Source organism: Takifugu flavidus, chromosome 21 (genome assembly GCF_003711565.1).
Source record: "Takifugu flavidus isolate HTHZ2018 chromosome 21, ASM371156v2, whole genome shotgun sequence".
NCBI lineage: Eukaryota > Metazoa > Chordata > Actinopteri > Tetraodontiformes > Tetraodontidae > Takifugu > Takifugu flavidus.
In genome coordinates this window covers 6,369,049-6,385,992 of record NC_079540.1, presented here as the reverse complement: position 1 = coordinate 6,385,992, position 16,944 = coordinate 6,369,049, and the positions used below count along the sequence as shown (strand labels likewise).

The window sequence follows — 16,944 nt, the reverse complement described above, 5'->3', positions numbered from 1 at the left end:
CTGTTCTTTACTGGGGGGTCCGGCAGTGTTTAACCAGCAGCTCCGTGTCTTTACTGGGAAAACTACCTGCAGGTGCTGCAGAGGCCACTGAGGAAACACAGCAGCTTATTTTGGGATAGCAGAGGCGAACAGATGTGACTGCAGCAAACGAGCTGAACTCCTGATGCACGAGGGCGGGCTGGGCCGATAGCACAGGGGCTACAGGAGAGCCTGTATCCATACCGCTAGCTCAGCTAGCATAGCGAGGAGAAAAATCTGCACTTTTATCCTCACAAGATGGCAGATGGTGAGCAAGGTCGCGTCGGAGTGCCGTACAGACCTCAAGGCTTCATCTGTTCCACAAACACCTCCCCAGCAGCAACAGTGACCTGGCTTCATCCACCCTCACACCAGGTCCAGCTGGACTGAGAACCACACTGCCAAGATCGGCAAGATTCTCAGTAACGAGACCCAAAGTGTGCGATGATGTTGATAAAACGGATAAAAGAGTTCTGTCCTGGCCTCTGGAGCGGCACCTCCTTTCTCGAGGTACGACAACAGTGATGCCATAGACATTTTTATCTTCACCTCCTCCGTCCGTATCCCAACTTGGAGTCCAGATGGTTCCAGCAGGTTATTGTGTCCTTCACTAACTGTTCTCCACACGGGGATCTTCTGAAGGGTGTCTAATGTAGACGGGTTCCACTCTTACATGATACACTTTGATAAATCACCCCGTGGATTTAAACTAACGGTGACGAAACGCCGCTCGTGATTCACATAATCACAAAAATTTCAACTGACGGCTACATTATCTTTTTAAAGCGGCTGAAATCCGGCTCTGTGCTCACGTCCCAGCGCCGTTTCACACACTTGGAGACCTTCCAAACAGACAGTGGAGGTGAGATAAGGTGAGTAAGGGGGCCTCCAACGGGCAGCTGAAAACAGACTTTGGAACCTGTTGCTAATAATTGACCTGGAAGCTAACGCGTGGCTGCTAACTACCAGGACTACATGGTGGAAAATCAAGTTTGTCCATTTAAATTGTCCACCTGTCCCTGCTGAAAAGGACACAAGCCGATGCAGCAAAATCAACGCAAACAGAGGTCAGAGGTCGGCGGGTTAAAGCAAACAAGGTGGAATGATGTTAAGGGACCTGAAGCCTGAAGGAATTCTTCCTTGATGCGACAATAAAGACATTTATTGCTTTATTCTAGTTAGACGCGAAAGTGATTTGTGTGCTTTTCTTTCAAAATCCCGTCAGTTGAATGTCCCTGAACGCATCGTGACGCCTCTCGTTGCTCCCAAATCAAGCACGTGGACAGGACCGCCAAAATAAAACGGCTCAACTGGATCCGAGTTCTTCTGGGTTCTCCGCCTGATCAAGTCCGGAGTGAAGAGATGCAGTCGGAGATGGTACCGATATAAGACCTTTACCTGACGGGGTGGGGGCGGGGCCTAACCCTGAGAGCACACCTTTAACCTGGCGAATCACCCTCATCAGCACATCTGCAGCACATCTCCCCGCACTTCTGCACACCCACACAAAGCTTTCTATTGCGGGGGTGATGTTTCTTACACACGAAGTGACTTTGTAGACATTTAAATTTGTGGTGAAGATCAATATTTTCACTTTCTGATGATCCGATGATATTTAAGACAAACCAACAGCAGCTGCTGCAGCTGCAGCGCCGTTTCCTGTTGGCTGCAGCAGCCCAACAGTCCTGACAGCCAACCAACATCGAAGAGGAAGGAAAAAAGTTCGTGCAGGGCGAGGCTTATGTCGGTCGGTTCCTGTCTGCGGATCGGCTCCCGGCCAGACCCCGGACGAACCTCCGCAACTGTCACTGGCGGCGACTCCATGTTGAAGTTTTCGGGTCCGGACTGTCAGAACTGCGCGCACTGCTAGCCCACGGACAAGCATCTACGTATACACGCACGCACGCACGCTTTTCACGCACACACGGCTGCGAGCTGTCGCCTGATTTGCACCGACGCGGGTTATTCCAGGTTAGGTCCTGGCGGCGTGTCCCCCCCGCTTCAGTCCGGCCGAACGGAGCTCGACCCTGGCTGCAGCATAGGAGGAATGCGCGGGCACCGGGGCCCCCAGTGACCGGAGGACTCCTGCTCCGCCCGGCTGATGCGGTAAGAGCCATTTTTGTGGCGTTCTGACAGCAGCCTGAGCTCTGACAGCCTCCCAGAAAACTGCGTGTTTGACAGCGGAGCGCCCGGGTGGAGGTCCGCTCCCGAGCTCATGTTCCACGGTTCCACGGCGCCGTGTGGACGCGGTTCTCTTGTTCACGTTCTCCAGTCTGCGTTTGCGCTCCGGGCGGTTGCTGCTCGGACCGGCGGACGCTGGGCTACGGGCCGAAGCGGACTCGGATCTTTCCGGAATCAGCCCGGCCTCTGTGGGACATTTATTCCTGTTCGACCGCTGCAAAAATCGAAACTTTTAAATAGTTTAATCCGCCGCCGCCTCGGGCCCAACGTGTCTTTTAAAATATCAGGAATTTAATTAAAAGTCACGTTTGGATTAAATCTGTGACACACTTGAGCCGAGCCGAATTAAAGTCTGCCCCCAGACACCGGGACTCGGGCCGAGATTTTTATTCTTTGCAGTTTTATTTGATATATATTGTTTTCAGTCTTAAAGCGGCGAGTGTTTGACGGGAGGTTCTGTCAGTACTGGGCTCCAGTCCGCATTTCTCCAGTTGCCTGGGGCATCTTACCAGCGTGTGGTAACTGATCTGGACCCAGACGCTCCTGCGGCCTGGAATCCGGTTCAGAAATGCGTTTTAAGGCGGATTCTTGGCGTTGCTCTGATTTGGTCCAGGCTCAACGGCTCTGACCCGCTCCATCAACAGCTCGTTTTAAGGACTCCGCGTGTTCACTTTGTCGTGATTTATAAACTTTGAGCAGCTGTTGCTGAACAGTCCTTCACTCCTGAGCAGAAAGTCCGGCTCACCTGCACGACAGGTGACAGTATGGAAGGATGCGTTCAGGGCCGTCAGAAATTTCCGCGAACCACGTTACAACACAGCAAAGTCACACTGCGGGTGTTTTACTTTTTTATGGATTTATTTATTTACATTTTTACAATATCTCAGAATGTGGAACGTATTTAAATGATGCTAAACCGGGGAAACATTTTTACTCTCAACATTTTACATTCTTTAAAGATCTGTCCTGTCAACATACAGTTCAACATGTATTTTAATTTGCCTTCAGCTCAAATGCTTGTTAATATCTCGCCGCATTCCTCCGTCCATGTCTGAATTTCCCCTCCCAAAGTGTAGTATTTCAAATATTCCCTTAGGCGCATTTGTTGACTCTTATTGCATCATGCAGTTGAGGAATTTCCAAGGTGTCCATGAAGGCAGCAGCGATCCCGGGGGTATTTCAGGTCGCGCGTCAGCTGTGGGAGCCCGTGGACAAGCTAAGCTAACGCTAGCAGGGCTGAATTGTGTTGGTGTTATAATGTCTCTCGATGTGCGTGTGATCAGTAGTTGTTGGCACAGTTTGAAAGCTGGGGACCCCCCCCCCCCCCCCCCCCCCCTTCTCATTGGCACATGAGCGTATACACGAGGCTTGTGTTTGGTACTGATGAAGGCCTCCATTTGAGTCCTAAAAATAAGAGAGACCCGGGGCATATTAGCCACACTACAGTAAAATTCTGTAATTAGATTAAACCAAGATAAAATGAAGACATTCCTGCAGATTTTATCGCTGTGATGTTGATTTGTGCTGGCATGTATTGGCTTTAAAAAAGACACAGATATCGGCTACTGAATATTGAATGTTAGATTTCCATCTCCCTTGCTGACGTTGACCTTTGACACCCCCCGAAGTCCAATCCATTACACCTTGAACTAGTCGTTTAATCACATATTTAAAGAAGAGTTTCTTCACCTTTCTGATGTAAGACACTGACCTGGAAGATGACCTCTGACCCCAGGTCAGAAACCCTGATTTTAAAACCCCCAAATTTTAGAAATTCTAAACTGTGCCGAACTGACAGTCGTGAGATGAATCCACACTGAAGAGCTTTATATATTTCTGTTAGCGTCCATGTTTTTCTGGGTTTAATAGTCTCGTAAACTGCATCAAGTCTCATCGAGGCCTCCGAGCGTCTTGTGACTGTGATGCTGGTGTTGGACCACCGTGATAAACTGGTTTCCAGGCCTGACGCTCCTCCCCTGGGAATGAGGAGACGCAGCAAAAGGAGTTCATTCTGCACCAAAAACTCACTCTTTTAGCTCATTTTGTGCTAAAAGAAGCTTCTTCGTAGTTGTTTCGCCCTGTTTCTGCCAGCATGGTGGGTCTTCTTGGGCCCTCCAGGCAGCACTTGGTGGTGTCGCAGATGCACCTCCAGTCTGGTGGAAAATCAGCTCGTGTTACAGCCCAGAGGCTCGGATACACGCGGAGGAAAAGATATTATTGTACTGGACATTAAATGGAATTTGCCCGGCAGATGATTCCGACATACGATCCTCAGGAAGTCGTCACACGACTGAGATAAGTAAGCCGGTACTGAGAAAAGGTCTCCGTGTTGGGCTGGTGTTTACGAGGACATTCAGCTATTTTGGTTGACCGAGAAAAGGCGACGTGCTGGATGTTAAAGTTCGGGCTTCAGAGACGTCCAGCTGGAATTCCACCTCCGGGAAGTATTTCGGGAAAACTGTGAAATCCGGATGATATCTGGTGGAAGCAGCACTATGCTAAACCTGCCCGCTAGCCCCTTCAGTTAGAACTGTTGGATGCAAAGCGAAGGCTCAGGTGGTGAAGCGGTTGCCCTGGCGATGGTTCTGGCATGGCTGTTGTTCTGGTCTGACCTTGAGCCACAGGGCTGGAATGGAGGAAACCGGTCTCCACTTTAAACTTTGGTGCCATAATTGTGGCCAGATTTGCTCTGCGACTAAAAGTTCTATAAGCTACTGAGCAGTGCGGACAGGGATGGTGAGACAGAGAAGTCTAGAGTTTATTCTCTTTGATGCCTCGTCGCTAAAAATGCTGCCCGGATGTGTTCAGATATCAGAAAATGCTTTGATCTGCTAACGGCGGGAATTGCATTAGCGACATTGGCAGAAGCCGCTTCTCGTCTCTCTATTAAATTTGGCGAGACGTCGTGTTTATCAGATGGCAAAGATTTTTGTTCCCACATGACAGCAGTTGTTCCTATGAAATCCCAACAAAACAAAGAACGCGTTTATAGTTATTAAAGCTTTGATGGCTTTAATAATCGAAATCAATGGGATTTCAGGGTTCTGCTAACAGGATCTGGCAAGACAGGCTTGTGGCAGATAGAAGGGGCAGACGGGAGCCCAGCTACTCCTCCTCCTCATCTTCCTCCTCTGCCTGGTGCAGCAGCCATAAATCCAGCGATTATGAAATCACCTGGCAGGAGAAAACATTCCTGCTCCGCGTGCAACGGCTTAATTATTTTCGTATCTGCTTGTGTTTGTGTAATCAGGACCTACTTGAGTGAACAAGCGTGTAAATGATCAAAGCCTCGGTTTTCATTGAAGAATCAAAGCGCTCGATGCTAAAGAGACTTCTCCAAATCTGACCAGATTATTAAAATAAGTCTCGACCGAACCTGGAAAATCTAAAACCCAAAGCAGATTTAGGGGAAACAAACACAGCGGACCAGGAAACTCGTCAGATGAGATCTGGCTACTGGAACCAAAGCAGCGGGATTTGGCCTGGAACCTCAGGCAGTCAAGGACTTGCTGGCGCGGCGTCCATCTTAATTTGTGACGTCAGTGACAGTGCTGATTTCCTTTTCTGAAGAACCGCTCTGGAAGCGCTCTCTCTTGAGACCCTCTACCTGGTGCCGGTCTAATCCTTTTACCGGAGTCTCGGTAGAGGTCACTGGCGGCTTCGGGAACATGGTCTGTAAAGTACACCTTTAATTTGAAGGTTTACAGGACAGGCGGGTCGAGGCGACGCGATGCTAAGGCAGCACTGGATCGCCTAAATTGGTCTTCGTTCTTCACGAACGCGTCAACAAGCCAAATTTGACCTCGATGTTTAAGAGGCAACGTGATGCTAGCAGTTCGTTACCGGCCGAAATCTAAGTTACGCGATGCGGGATGAAATTCTACAATTCCACACTCTTGAGCATTTAACACATGTATTATAATAACATATCGTAATAACACAACCAGCATGTAATAATCATGGCAGCACCAACAATCCTGTCAAATCCAGCTACTTCGATTTTAGCCGTCTTCTGCTTGTCCGTACCTGTCAAACCTCATCAGTTGCCGCCCAAATATTGATCTTATTCTATGTGGAAAGACCGCCAAGTTTGCTCTGAGTGGCCGGAATCGTACTTGCGCCCGTTTTAACAAGCATCAGCTGTGACCTGTGTGATCTTGGGAATGTTTGGGTCTCCTGATGGGGGAGAGGAGCAGCTGGGGGAACAGTCCACGCTAAAGAATTAGCAGCCTGCTAACCAAGATCCTGCCAACGCACATCAGGATGAGTTGTGTTTTGATGGAAACATCTTTAATATGTCTGGCAGCGGTCGAGAGAAGGTTCTCCTTTTTCTTCCCTCCTGCATGCTGGAGCCTGTCTGCTGGGTACACCTGAAAAAAAAGTTGGCAGCAATTAGCATTCCGCCTTATGACGGAGTAATAAACTTATAATCACCCACCTTGTGTTTCCAGTGAGAGTGAAGCACAGCTTTCCCAGCATGCTCTGCAGCGTGGGAGGTGCAGGCCAGATGTGTTTGCTAAAAGAAGGATTTGCCTAAATAATCAGGTTCTTAAAGACTTAACAGAAACGATTCATTAAACTGTTACAGACTTGTTTTGGATGCTCCTAACTTGTCTAATGTGATCAGAGGTGGCAACTAAAAAGTTTTAGCAAATTAATTACAGAGATCTTTCTTTTGTGAAATACGTGCACATCCTAAAAATGCAGATAAGTCGGACATAAGGCAGTTTTAAAATGAGGTAAATAATGTTGCCCCTTTCCGATTTTGACCTGTTTACATGAGCGTTAGCAGCATTTGTTGTTTTACACTTTTGGTGATGCCAAATATCATTTTTGTTATAAATGAACTTTAGGTTGACGTAGCTATTTTGAGCCACGATCGCCTTCATGCCTTCAATTATTTGCGACGTTTGCTGTAGCAGCTTCCTGCAGAATCTCTTAATACCAGCAGGTACTGGTGGAACTAGTGTGTCCACACTCCTACTGGTTTACAGCTACTCCTGCTGACGTTCGGCCCTCAGACCATCAGACAACAGAAGAAGCTTCATCTGCTTTTCCTTCTCTTATTTTCACATCCCCGCTGCAGACGGACGGACAGACAGAGAAGAAGTCATCTTCTCTTCCCTCCTTTTCACATTTCTTTTTTTATCATTATCGACAGAAGACGAGATAATCCGTGGTTACTCCACCTCCTTGCTACTTTCTCTTCCTATGTCACTTCTTTTTTCTGTGTGTGTGTGTGTGTGTGTGTGTGTGTGTGTGTGTGTGTGTGTGTGTGTGTGTGTGTGTGTGTGGTGTGTGTGTGTGTGTGTGTGTGTGTGTGTGTGTCTTCCTGCACAGCACATAAACCCATGTGAATACAGAGTGAGTAATTATAGAATATAGATGTTTCCTCAGAGGAAGTCACTGTATTTCAGCCATTTAAACCCTGACGGTGGCTTTCAAGCTCCGGCTGTGCGTCAGTAAACGTGCTTTTCAAGCAGGTTTGTGTCGCTGGGTCTGCATTTTCACAGAAGGCACTCGGGTAGCTGAGTAATCAGATGATTCAGCCTGATTTGGAGGAAATGACTCAGATGTAAACAAAAGCAGATTTTACCTCTTTTGCTCTCTGACTCTGAAAAACCAAAGTTCCCAGTCTCAGTCTTTTCTGATTGAGAGAGAAATGTTGGTGGTTTAGGGGTTTTGTTCTGGTTTCTTGGTGTCGTGAATGATCCTGAATGAAGAGGATCAAACCATCTCCGTCTTGTCTTTGACGTAGGTCAGCCGTGTGCTCTCGCATGTAGGAGGGTTCTGGTTTCTCTGGTGGACTTTGTGTCTGTGTGGGTTCATGTAAATCTCTGCTGCTGCCTTCAGAGCTAAAAGTAAAACTGGTGCTGGTCCAGCAACAGATATGTCAGGTGAACCCAGCAGGCTCAGGAGCTCCTGCAGCACCCAAAGTGCGTGTGTGTGTGTGTGTGTGCGTGTGTGTGTGCGTGTGTGTGTGCGCGTGTGTGTGCGCGTGTGTGTGTGGTGTTCTAGCTGCAAAGAAAAAGAAAAAAAAGACAAAGTTCACTGACTTTTCCCGAAGACGGACCCCTGCGGTTTGGAAAACACAGTTGGCGATCACAGAGGTTGGTGCTGCCGCGGCTTACAAATTTAAAGTTCAGCGACGAGAGAACCAAGAACACACACACACACACACACACAAAGGAATAAAGCATTCCCGGAAAATGTTTTTTCCAATATAAAAGGCAGGCAGGGTGCCGGCGTTCGTCTTGCAAGTCGACCTTTTATATTTTTTCATTTGATTAGAGCGTGAATGTTGCCGTTCCCTCAGCTATCGACCTCAGAGATCCAAAAGCATCAGTCAGCGTAGTCACGGTAACAAAGACTCTTTTACAGCGTTTGATTCACTGGGCTCGTAGCTGAACGGGCCGGGAAAAGAAATGCGGTTCTCGTGGATCTGAATCGTGGATCAGGTGACCTTTGACCTTGCTGTTGTCACCTTTAGGGTCGGGACTCTGGTTGTTTCCTTCTGACGTGTGTTTGGGAAGAGCTGCATCAAAGGGGCCTCGTCTAGATCCAGGCTTCCAGTTCCCCGAGAGGATCGCGGAGACCCGCTGTTGGCGCCGCCGTGCTGCAGCTCGTCCTAAGAGGTCGGCGGAATATTAGCAGATGAGGCGGCAAAGTGGCGAAAGTGCCTCCTCAGGGTTCCTGGTGCGACTTTCTAAGCGGACACTGCTAAGCCAGTGGCGTTACACATTAAGTAGCCTAGCTATCGCTAATCTTGCTTTTGTAGCCTAATCCTCTTCAGAGGGAGCCGGGCTCGGTATGATCGGACCGTATATGATACCGAACAGTTGTAACATGTTGACTGAGGATTCTCTGCCTGGTCTCAGAGTCTGGGATCCAGATTAGTGTTGGAATGTTGTTAAATGATGGATGAACAGGACTGTCGGATCATCTAATGTGGATTCTTTTTTTGCTCTTTTCCATGTGGATCGTGACAATTACTGGATCGCCCGACACCCGTGCAGGTGAGTCCTGATCTCCTGTTGCACCTTTTCAGTTGCCCTGCGCTCGGTTACGGTTGGAAGTGCTGTTGCGTGTTCCTCTGGCCAGTTGTTGCAGAATATCGGGCTGGTCCTGCTCAGGGTTTCTGCCTGTTAACAGGAGGTCAGACTCTGGGTTTTTATGAAGGGTGATTGAGGTTTCTCCAGGTGTGTATAGACAGAACCTGATGTTCTTTGTGGTGCCGCAGTCGTTCTAGCACATTTCCTGAAGGTTGTGGGTTCTCTTCCGACTCTCTGGAGTTTGCAGGTTTCTTTCTGCGTCTACTCGGATTCCCACAGTCCTGGATTGTACTCCGTGAATTGTGTCTGAATTCCAGAGTAGTAAAATAAAGCGGTTAATTCTGGGTGATAACACTTGCTTGGAAACCTTTCCAGAACACATCTTGGAGGATTTCTGAAAGCTGTTTTCATGTCATAAAGGTTTAATAAGTTCTGTAAAAGCCCGTATGGCTCCGGTTTTTACGTTTTTCCAGAGATTTTCCTCAATTAAAGATTCAGTTCGGTGCGCCATTCCGGGGAACTGGATTACTCGTGCGTGCGGCCGTGCACGTTCCTGCTCTGATCACATGTGGATTCCTGTTGGGAACGAGGAACTTCGGAGCCTCCTGGAAGTCGGCGCATAGCTGATGGTGTTCCTGCTGAGAGGAGGGCTGCAAACTGCTCTCAGGCTGGAAAAGAGGCTGAATTATTCATGGGTGTAAAAGTGTAAAAGCCTTCATCTGCACCCCTCCGCCCCCGGTGGTGCCGCTCCGCTGTGCAGCCCGAGCGACGGGGCGAGCCGGGCTGGGAGTCATGTGATTATCTTAGAGGAATACCAACACCTCCAGGACAGCAGAGGAGAGGTGATAAACCAGCCCAGTTTAGACTCTGGACTTTCTGACCCGCTCTGAAACCACCCAGTTTGGTGTCTGCTGATCACGGGTCTGGCGGTAGAACTTGGCTCGTTCCACGGCCGACTGGTGAGAGGGCGACGGCGCTCGGCGAGACATGAGGTGACACGAGATGTGAGGGAGTTTGACTAAAGCTTCGGAATCGCCTCGGAACACACGGTTCCCACGAGAGGCGTCTGGTTACGTGGTCGCTGGCTGGATGTCACCTGATGTCCGACGCCTGACCACGCCGAAGGGGTGATGACATCACCGGGGTCACTGTGGAACGTTCCGCTCCAGAAAAACGTGGAACAACTGTGAAATGAAGCGGCTTTTTTTTGGGCCTTCTACTCCGTGTCATTTATCTCTGCTCACTTCCTGGTTTCCGTTATTCCTGGCTCTCATCCCACCGTCAAGACGGGATCCGCTCTGGCCTCCGTGTTTCGGCCATGACGCGCCGCCGGAGTCGGTGGCTCCGTCTCGGTTACGTAAGGCTTCTTCTGTGGCGCTGAGTGGCCTCGGCTGTCCCGCTGCCAACCGAACGCGCGCGGTTACGTCACCCCGGTGGCTGAAAGGGCCTCTGAACTCTGAGGATAATTCCACTCTGCACTTTTCTCCTCGCTCTCCTTCACGCCGCCCATCTGCCGTCCGTCCTCCCTCCTGCGCTCGGTGCTGCTCTGCTGACTCACTCGGCGCTCTGCACCAAAATAGCCGACTGGGTCTGTTTCACCGACTCCTCTGTCATTTCCTTCCTGTTGCAGATGGAGAGTTTCCTGCCCCCCCCCCCCCCCCACCCCCACCCCCAACACACACACACACACACACACACACATCTGTGTTGAGCTTTCCCTCTTTGTTCCCCTGATGAGCTGTGCTTTGATGGCTGAAAATGTTTTTGATCTCTGCCAGAAGAAGAAAACCGTCAAAATCGCCTGACATAGTCGCTCACAGCCCGTAACTGGCGCCATGGCAACGAGCCCCCTTATCAGCCGTGTGATCCGGGATTTGGCTCAACCCAGTTTATGGTTTAGTGCAGATTTCTGGTGTTTATTCCCGTTTTTCCGGGCTCAGCGGGTGGCCATCTGCACGCTCTTTGATGCAGCAGCCGTGAGCCCAGGTCTGCGTCTCAGCTCGTCTCAGCCTGGAGGTGGAGCTGCTGCCTCCCGTCGCCGCTTTCTCTCTTTATTCATCTTTTTATTGCTGTAAAACTCCTCCACATCTATAAAAATGGTCACGGGAGTCCCGCTGGTTCGTTCTGGCTTCAGCTGTCTCGTCAGCTCTCGGTTGACGACTTCGGAATTTTCGGGAAGCTGCGTCAGTTACGCAACAACTGCAGCTAAACTTTCGAAGAATCTCGGGTTTATTGTTATTTATTGTTCGCGGGTTTGTTTGGGGGCGGGGCTAATCACACTCAGTGTGTTATTCTGTTTCGTCGAGTCTGGAATTATGAACTGCTGAGTCATTCCAGGTGGGCAGATGAGCTCAAATGTGTGTGTTGGTGTGTGTGTTGGTGGGGAGGGGGGGTTCAGAACCTGCAGGAGAGGTTCTGCAGCTGCGTAACCGTCGTTTTTCTGCCGTTAGCTAACATCTCGCAAGAATCCTGGCAGGGCGTCACATTCCTGAAGGACTGAGGAGCTCCTCCACTCACATACGGGAGCCTAGAATCACCCAAAAGTTCTAAAGGAAACAGAACAGGACGAAAATAGAAAGAGAGGCAGAAGATAAAACGGCTGGCAGCCGCTCCTCCTCCAAAGTTTCACTTTTTTAAACGAACCAACACATATTTCCACCTCAAAAGGATGGAAATATGCTGCCGTTTACTCCAGGCTATTAAAGAAGAAATTAAAGTTTGCAGAATGCAAATGGGCAAATGCTGCCTCCAACAGCCGGTTAGCATGAAGAGATGAGCCGCTCCCCTCCAGCCAACAAACCTGCTCCTGCTGCATTCGGCTGATTCCGGGAGACGGACGACTGTCTGATTCAACACGAACGCAGCACGCCAAAAAGAGTCAGGCGGGGACGGTTGTCCATTTGTGCTGCTGGCCCAACATCCTTTAGTCCAAACTGCTCCAGGAACTTTCTTACGCTCTGGTTTTGTGTCCCTTCAGGACTCGTGGGCGTAGCAACACAAAAGGGCCTTTTTCTGGGCTCACAGCTGTGCATGAGGCTTCAGCTGAACTCACCGCCCTACTTTACACACACACACACACACACACACACACACACACACACACACACACACTCGCTCTGTTCTCCCGAGGACACGTTATGACCACATGTATTCTCTTCCTGTAACTCTGACCTCAACCTAAATTTGAATCCAAACCTTGAATCAAGGACTCGGCTCCGCACTTCAGGATCGGCCCCAAACATTCTTTTTAAATAAAACCCATGTGTGTCTTATTTTTCACTTCTGTATCCAGTCATGTGACGTGGCCCACATTCCACAAAAATGGATTTCTTTAGTGGGAAAAGTCAGATTGGAGTTGATTTGGCAGCTGCAGGTCGGGAGGAAGAAGCAGGAAGGGAAGCAGGATACCTGAACAATGATGATTAGCATTAGCGAGGAACCGGATTGGAGGTCTTTGGAGCTGGTTTCTGGGTGTCTTACGCCCGCCCAAAGCTCCTCGGGGCTGGGTTAGATTCAGGGGCCAAAGTTTATGGAAAAAGCTGTAGATGTGACCAGTAAATACCATTCTCTCCACATGGTGTGTGGTTCTTTAAAATGAAGTCTAAAAAAAGGTCCTCCATGGGTGGTTTAGCAGCAGCTTGTGGCACGTGGACAGACCGCATGACATGACTACGTATGTTGATGGCTACTGGGGCACAAAATGGATTCTTCCCAAAAATTGGTCTGTTTCTTTCCTAAGTGTTTGTCCCTAAAGGCCAACTACACCTTTAAAAACATGTTTTTTCTGCTAAAAACACGTTTGGGTGCGAAGTCGTGTTGTTGATTGATTCCAACTCGGCATTTCGATGTTTACTTTTGGCATCTTTGGCGTTAAATATGTGGGAGCGACGCCCTCTATGGGTTGAAACCCGACACTTATTATTTAATTGCAGAATTGGGTGAGATGGAGGCCGACGCGGGTTTGGAGGCAGCTTTCGTCACGCCAATATTGGCTCCGCCCCTCTTATTAAAAACTAGCACCTGTCCATCTCCTTGGCGACGGCTGCTGCGGCTCAAACGGCTCAAGCTGGTACGGCTCTGGACCGCCGTGGTAAATGACATCGCTGAGGGGAACGCTGTTAGTCGTTGATGGTCAGCTTGTTAGCTAGCTTAAGTAATCGACTGCTCCAGTAGCCCCGCCCATAATCAAGGCACCTTTTTAACTAAAATTTCCATTCATGTTAGCCACAAGCTAGGTGTAAGTTATGCTTTAAGCTCTCGCTCCTGGCCAGTTCAGGACAGTACACTTCCAGACATTACTATACATTTTTAATGACCATTAAAAGCACCATTAGTCAACCTGACATGTTTGCTACAGTATAGACTGGAGCTACAGTGGTGCCTGAATCTGTCTGGAGGCTAGAAAAGGTTCTTCAAAGCAGCCAACCTCTGCAGGCTTTGATAAAAGTCCTTTCATCTGAACTCAGTTCCCCAGGGAACCTCAAGCGGGCAGATATGGTTCTCTGTAGCTCCAAACAAGAACCCTTGTTCTCTTAAACGCTCAGAATTACGGATGAATCGGGCTGACGGGAGGAAGCAAGTCGTTAGCCGGTCGGCTGCATCTTGATCCTCACTTTAAGTGTTTTCCACATAAAAACCAGATGGATTTCTATATTTTACTGCTTGAATTACAGAAACACCTTTTTTGGGGAGGGGGGCCAATCAAATGAAGGCGCCGTGTGTGTTTATCTGAACATTTGCCTGCTTTAGTTTGGAGGATTTGTCAAAATACAGCTGCACCAAGAAAGAGAGTCTGAATATAGTCGCGGTATTTGGGGGAAGAAAGTCGGGGCGATGCCAAAATATGTGTTCTGCTTGAACACTGGATTGGTGTCAGCCGGGGGGAGGGGCACTCTCACATGTCCGGGGCCACGACTCTGCAGTGGAAGCAAGCGTGCACGTGTTGCCCAGGCCTGAAGTGGGAGGCCTGAGGGCTGTTCAGCCCAGGCAGCAGGTCGCCCGCTGGGTTTTGCTGTCCTCCCCCACGTCGGGGGGGAGACAGTCGTACGCTCGGCGACAACTGCGTTGTTAAGCGTAACCACCTCGACGACGCCAGCCGGGCTGTTGGGCCGCCGGCCAGCGAGACATGGATATCCTCCCCTTAATATTCAGTCAGGCCGCAATGATGTAAAAATAGCTACAGGCAGTGAGAGCAGCCACAGCGGAGCAACAACAACACAACAACAACAACAACAACAAGAGGATCCTGGTCTTTTTTGCAGAACGTTGTTTGGAGACCCGGGTGGAGCAGTCTGACCCGCTGGTGGAGGGTCGCGGGTTAGAACTCTGTGCCTGAGTTTGCCCCCCTTCAGCTCGTCTCCTACGAGAAAGTTGCACTGACGAGGTTTTAACATCTAGAACATGAAACCCACCAGAATGTTCCCCGACGGCTTCCACTTCCTGTTCGTTCACTCCTGTTCCAGACTCGGAGGTCACTGGTCCAGTTTTGTGGCTCCTGGTTCCTCTGTTGTCAGAGGAAGGTACCTGATCTCCATCTTCTGCTCTTCCACCCTTGCCTTGAGCTTCCAGATGAACGGTCGATTGTGCCAAAGCTTTCAAATCTGGCTCCCACGTAGGTTCTTGCCTTTCATCTCTTCCTCTTTTAGCAACAGCTCACGGAGGACTGGAGGACTCACACCTCCTTATGCTGTCATTCATAGAATAGGCTGAACGGCAAACCTGTAGATGGTTTCACTGAAATGAAAATAATTCATTTTCATATTCCCGCGCCTGATATGGATATTCCTCTGGTGTCCTGCTAGTTAGCACCTGTTAGCATCTGTTTGTGTTCCAGTCATAATGATGACGAACGTTTGATACAAACTGTCGTCGTTTTTCAGCTGACAAGGTAATTTTAGCTGAAGCTAATGTTGGCTGATGTCGCCAGCAGGTCTTAAGTGAGATGTGTCCGCTTGGGTCACCTGTACTCTGATTTAACCATTGTTTCGGCCCCTGCCAGAGATTTGCGCCGTTAAGACTTTTAAAAAGTGACACAGGAATATCACCTGCACCAGCTGGCCTTGGCACAGAGTTGAATTTATGTTGCTCCTGTTAGCAGCTCTTATCGCTGCTGATAAGAACGGGACTTTAAACCCAATGCTAGCGTAACTAAATCAGGCCAGGCGCCAGTATGTGGGTTACTGTACAGGTGTGTTGATCATCGGTGCCAAGGTCAGTAAAGCACATTCTGCACTGTCTGTTTTTAGACGACCATTGGAGAGAAACGTCTGATTTGCTGCCTGATTAGCATGAGGTCGAGATTGTTGACTGTTTCAGAGATTACGCAATTCACAATTCACCACAATTCACCGTTAGATGAACAGCCAGTTTGACATGTAGATGACTGATGAGGTTTACCTGCGGACGACCCACGAATGTATCCCGTGATTGACACCCGATGTTCACCTGTACCCGACTGGTGACAGACAACATTCTCCTGGAGATACGATACAAAGGGTACCTCTAGAATACTCGAAACGTCGTCATTCTAGACCAGCTGTGTCGTTCAGGGTCACCCCCCCCCCCCCCACCCCCACCCCTCTTCAGCGTGGTACGTCTGTGCAGAGGTCTTTGAGGTTCCTGTTTGTTTTTTTTGTGTGCTCTTGATGTCGTTGTGTAACAGCGGCTTTGAGAACACGTTTCCCTCCTCAAACCTGGCAGCGCTCCTAGGTTGCCGGGGTTGTTGTCCAGGTTTTTGCCCCGGGGGACTCAAAGGTGACCAAACAGAGGGGCTTTTTGGGGTAAACCCATGGTGGCCCTGACTGACCCGTTTGATGTTTTTTTTTTTTTCCACTTGCTCTGTTACGTTTTCTTCACAATTGGCTTTTTCTTCTTTCGTTCTGTCTCTGATTTCATTGCTGCTGCGTAAACCAGCCAGGAAAGCGGTGCTGGGTTATGGTTCTGGCACCCGCCTCCCTGGCAGCCTGTCTGGGAAAACCTCGAGTTTGCTTTGGAAAACAGGAAAAATGGGAAAAGGGAGGAACATCCAGACGCAGGAGCCCCACATTTGTTTGCAAGTAGAGGGAATATCTTCCTTCACTGAGCGGAGCGGCGCTAAATGGGCCCCGTTGTGATGGACTCGTGCTCAGAGCCTGGGGTGTTTCACAGATTTACTGCCCCCAAGGGGCTTGTAAAGAGTGAAATTCACCCCTGCAAGTAGCTAACCTTGTTTATTGGCGGCCGGTTCTTTAATCTGCCCTGTCGTCTCCGGGTGTGGCTGTAAATTATGGGATTGCTCTGCGGTTCTATACGGAGCATAAATGGTGGGATTGCGTTGTGGGCGTGGCCTCCACTGGGTTGTATTAGGATAAGCGAGGCTGAGCGAATATAATAGCCAATATTTAGACACGCAGCCTCGGGCCATTCCAGAGGGCATGTATCTAAAGGTGGATTAAACACCTTCAAACATTTACCCTCCGTTATCACGCATATTTACATGTTTGCGTTCAGTTATTTACTTTCAGCCTTAGCTGCCTTTTATGACATGTGCTCAAACAGCAGGAGCAATTTAGATAAAATGATAATTGTATTTTCACGCAGTCATCCTGCAGAAAATAGATGATTCTCGTGTGATCTTTAGTGAAGAGGGGGCAAAAACCTGTATTGCATTGCCACGGCAACGCTATCCTGACAATAACGGACATTTCCGCCGAAT

At 49.2% G+C, this 16,944-nt stretch overlaps 1 protein-coding gene across 4 annotated transcripts in view; it reads left to right on the top strand.

Annotated features, from left to right (window-relative positions):
* Positions 1–1,573: 1,573 nt before the first annotated feature.
* Positions 1,574–16,944, top strand: part of thrb (thyroid hormone receptor beta) — a 41,688-nt gene continuing 26,317 nt past the window's right edge. The window contains exons 1-2 of one of the 4 annotated variants that reach the window (XM_057021471.1): positions 1,574–2,124; positions 8,690–8,834. The gene's annotated coding sequence lies outside the window, so the exon portion shown is untranslated. The remainder of the gene's footprint in view (positions 2,125–8,689; positions 8,835–16,944) is intronic. The other 3 variants (XM_057021473.1, XM_057021470.1, XM_057021474.1) reach the window with 3 other exon arrangements.